The 4410-nt window shown below is 48.3% G+C and overlaps 2 protein-coding genes across 2 annotated transcripts in view; both read right to left on the bottom strand.

Moving 5' to 3' along the window:
* Positions 1-355, bottom strand: part of GGA3 (golgi associated, gamma adaptin ear containing, ARF binding protein 3) — a 12852-nt gene extending 12497 nt beyond the window's left edge. The window contains exon 1 of the mRNA XM_008073324.2: positions 286-355. The gene's annotated coding sequence lies outside the window, so the exon portion shown is untranslated. The remainder of the gene's footprint in view (positions 1-285) is intronic.
* The window catches only part of MIF4GD (MIF4G domain containing), a 17482-nt gene that overhangs the window by 3979 nt on the left and 9093 nt on the right, over positions 1-4410 (bottom strand). The gene's annotated exons all lie outside the window — the stretch shown is intronic.

Here is a 4410-nt window from a genome sequence, read left to right as displayed (position 1 = left end):
CGCCAGGCGTGGTAGCGCATGCCTGTAATTCCAGCTACTTGGAAGGCTGAGGCGGAAGGATCGCCGGAGCCCAGCAGTTCGAGGCTGCGGTGGCCGGGAGCGGCCACTGCACTCCAGTCTGGGCAACAGAGTGAGACTCCAACTCAAAAAAAACACATCAGCTGGCCAGCACGGTGGCTCACGCCTATAATCCCAGCACTTAGGGAGTCTGAGGTGAAAGAATTACCTGAGCCCATGTGTTTGAGAGCAGCCTGCACAACCTGGTGAATCCTCAAAAAAAATCACCAGCTGAATGACCAAATCCTAACGGGAACTCCAGCCCCTTCACTGGGAACAAGGCTCCGGGGCTCTGAGCAGACACCTACTGTGAGCAGAAAAAAGACCCACAGTGCCAGGCGCACACTACTTCGCAGGTTAGGACGGGGCCTGCCTGCCACTGCCTGCCAGAGTTTCTGCTCTGCTGCAAGGGGAAGCTTCTGATGGTTTGGGTTCAGGTTTAGAGGAAAAGGTGTTTCTCCTCAATCTTGAAATAAAATTATCAGGCCCTTCAAAGTGACAAGCTTGAAGGGAGCTTAATTTAATCAAGGGTGACCATTTGGAAAGCAGTGCTGGCAATCCTGCATTGATTGCCACAGTGACCTAGCTGTCACCTTCCAGAGAAACGCTAAGTCTCTTCCAGCAGCTGGTGTCTGAAACCGTCTCAGGTGTTAGCATGGCTTTGTTACTAACCCCTAGTATTAATATTTGAGATGCTTAAAGTTGTGACATGACACCAAAAGGCAGCAGGATACAAAAATAAGGTGGTCTGAGAAGCCATGCCCGTCCCCTAATGCTATTATCATTTGGGGAACAGTCATATACCTTGTGACAGAAGGAAATTAGCCCACTCACACCCGCTGTCTGCAACGGGAAAAGACATCTTCCAAATAAAAGTAAAATAAGGTCCCCCCATTTACCTCTCCCAGAAGCAATGGGCATTCACCACACAGTGTATTCATCCCAGACCTGTGACAGTTCCGCCAGCCTTTCTATTTCCAAGAACACTCCCACCTACTTTTCACTCACATGAACTCCTCCAGAAACCCAGTTTCACCTCGACAGACCTTTCCACTGCAGATCTGCAGGGAGCTCTCTGCCCATACCTGGGCAAAACAGCCCGTTTTGTGCACTGGTCTGTCCCACTTCTGATAGTCCCACTTCCGAGTTATCTCTTCTAGAAAGCAGACTCAGTCGCCCACGGGAACTGGAAGAGCCTCTGGGGATGATTCGGGGCGACTGAACCTCTCCGTGTGCCCACTGCTCCCCAGCAGATGCACACAGCCTTCCACCCCCTCGACACCCTCCTTCGCCTGGCACAGAGGCGACACTGGAGTCTCCTCTGCAGACCCTGCCTTCTAGAACCGCCCCTCGGGCTCTGCTCTGACTCATGGTTTCTGTCTATTTTCGGTCTTGGTTGAAAGCCTCAGTCTCCTCAGCTTCTGTGCTTCTAGATTTTTTGCTCTCATTTTCAGCTTCGCCTAGACTCCCGTGGGACTGAAAATGTCATGCTGGGATGGAAACAGCAGCACTGGCCGCGCGAACCCAGCATGGCTCAGACATTCCAGAGAACATAAGCTCTATGTAGCAGATGACTTAGAAAGAAGCAGAGGCAAGAACATGGGCTGGAAAGGGAGTCAAGGGTCAGCCTTCAATGCTAGGGTCCTGAGTCAAAGGAGAAACTTAGCCAATCACCAATCTTTGTTACACACCCACAGACAAAGAAGGAAACAGTATGCTAGGCTCTGGAGGGGCTACAGAAAAAGTACAAGACACAGATTCTACCTTCGAGGAGGCTATGCTCTTCTGCTTCAATACAAAAGAAAAAAATCAGTGCCTAAAACAATGTAGTATATAATGATAAATGCAAATTTAGTACAGAAATGAGTATAAAAACAAATGAATGCATCACTTCTCCTTCCTGACTTCCCTATTTCTATCTTTTTGTGGAGATAGAGGTCTCACTCTCATTTTGTTGCCCAGGCTGAAGTGCAGTGGTGCAATCATATCTCACTGCTTGAACTCCTGGGCTCAAGTGATTCTCCTGCCTCAGCCTCCGAGTTGCAGGGATTACAGGTGCAAGCCATCACACATGTCCTGATTTCCCCATTTCTTTTGTTGTTTTTGAGTTAGGATCTTACTCTGTCACCCAGGGCTGGAATGCAGTGGCACAATCATGGCTCACCTCAGCCTCAAACTCCTGGGCTCAAGAGATCCTCCCACATCAGTCCCTTGAGTAGCTGGGACTACAAGTGTGCACCACCATACTTGGCTAATTTTTTTTCTTTCTAAGAAACGAGGTCTCTTCAGATCATAACATTCTTGTCTACTTGATTGTCAGGTTACAAAAATTTTAACTTCAATAAAAAACATGCATCTTAAGTGGAAGAAAAAAGAGATGAGGTCTGGCTATGTTGTCTAGGCTGGTCTCGAACTCCTTGGCTCAAGCAATCCTCTGGCCTCAGCCTCAACACAAAGTGCTGGGATTACAAGTGTGAGCCACCACACCCAACCCTGACTTCCATATTTCTTTTTTTTTTTTTTGAGTTGGAGTCTCACTCTGTCGCCCAGACTGGAGTGCAGTGGCCACTCCTGGCCACTGCAGCCTCAACTTGCTGGGCTCTGGTGATCCTTCCGCCTTAGCCTTCCAAATAGCCAGAACTATAGGTGCGTGCTACCACGCCTAGCTAATTTTTTTTTTTAATTTATTGTTGAGACGAGGTCTTGCCAAGTTGCCCGGCTGAGTCGCGAACCCACGGACTCAGGCAATCCTCTCACCTCGGCCTCCCAAAGTGCTGGGATTACAGGCTTGAGTCACCATGCCCAGCCGTACGGTACTTGTTAAACATTGACTGAAGTGGTAGGGCTTTAGAGAAGGCTGAAATCATCAAGAGATGGTTCACAGGGAAGAACTGGAGATGGGTTTTGAAGCATTAAGTGGGAAAAGGGGAGCAGGACTTCCAGGTAAGGAGAAGGAGAGCAGGTGAGGCAAGAACATTAGACTGAGCAGAGCAGGGAAAAGTATCAGGAAGCCTCAGAGAAAAAGGCAAATGATCAAGGGCACATTGCAGGGCAGCAGCAGGTTTGGCGGCAGAGGAATGACTTGATTAAACACAAGTGCTCTTCTGGGCACAGAATGCAGAACAGACTAGGGAGGGGAGGAGAGACCTAAGACTCTGGGCCGAGCAGAGGTTTCTGTAACAACTCGGGGAAACCATGGAGTGACAAGGACCTTGACTGAGATGATGCTAAACCCCAAGCACTGGTTCTCTCAGTGGTCCAGTTCACACCATTAAGTCACAAGAACTGTGAAGATGAACAGAGGGTTTAAGTTTGGCAAAACTCTAGCAGGGCTCGGTGGCTCAGTCTGTAATCCCACACCTGGGAGGCTGAGGTGAGTGAATTGCCTGAGCCCGCAGGTTTGAGACCCGCCGGGGCAACTTGGTGAGACCTCATCTCTACAACAAATCAAAAAAGTAGCCGGGTGTGGTAGCGCGTGCCTGTAGTTCCAGCTACTTGGAAGGCTGAGGCGGAAGGCTCACTGGAGCCCAGCAGGTTGAGGCTGTGGTGGCTGGGAGCAGCCACTGCACTCCAGTCTGGGCGACAGAGTGAGACTGCAACTCAAAAAAAAAAAAAGATGGCAAAACTCTTAACACTGCCCCAAATGTAACCAGTTTCAGTTGTCTCTACAGACACCATCTGACTCTCTCCTCACCTTCTCTACTCTCCCTCAGAAGCAGATGTGTCCCTCATATTTCAAATTATAACTCTAAATTTAGCCTATTGAACTCAGCTTCGGTCACTTAAATAATAATAATAATAATTATTATTATTATTATTAATAATAATAACAACAATAATTATTATTATTATTTTTGAGTTGGAATCTCACTCTGTCTCCCAGGCTGGAGTGCAGTGGCATGTGCATGGCCACCCCAGTGTCGACCTGCTGGGATCTGGCGATCCTTCCACCTCAGCCTTCCAAGCAGTCAGAACTACAGGGGCACACTACCTTGCCCGGCTAATTTTTTTTATTGTAGAGATGAGGTCTCGCCAAGTTGCCTGGGCTGGTCTTGAACCTGCAGGCTCAGGCAATCCACTCGCCTCTGCCTCCCAAAGTGCTGAGATTACAGGCTGAGCTGCCAGGCCCACTTAAATTATTCTAACATCCCCATTAATATCTTCAAATCAAACTAATTCCACTGTGGCTAAATCCGGTTGGATGGTTCTGGGCAAGTGGTTTGAAGTCAGAATGCCCTCTTTTTGTGAAATTGTGGCAGTAGTATCTGCTTTGCTTGAATACTTGGTAAACGATTTTATTTTATTTATTTATTTTTTTAGTTGGAGTCTCACTCTGTTGCCCAGACTGGAGTG

The sequence above is a fragment of the Carlito syrichta genome, unplaced genomic scaffold, assembly GCF_000164805.1.
Source record: "Carlito syrichta isolate Samal-C Ts95f unplaced genomic scaffold, Tarsius_syrichta-2.0.1 Scaffold315826, whole genome shotgun sequence".
Classification (NCBI taxonomy): domain Eukaryota; kingdom Metazoa; phylum Chordata; class Mammalia; order Primates; family Tarsiidae; genus Carlito; species Carlito syrichta.
This window is presented reverse-complemented; position numbering and strand designations above follow the sequence as displayed.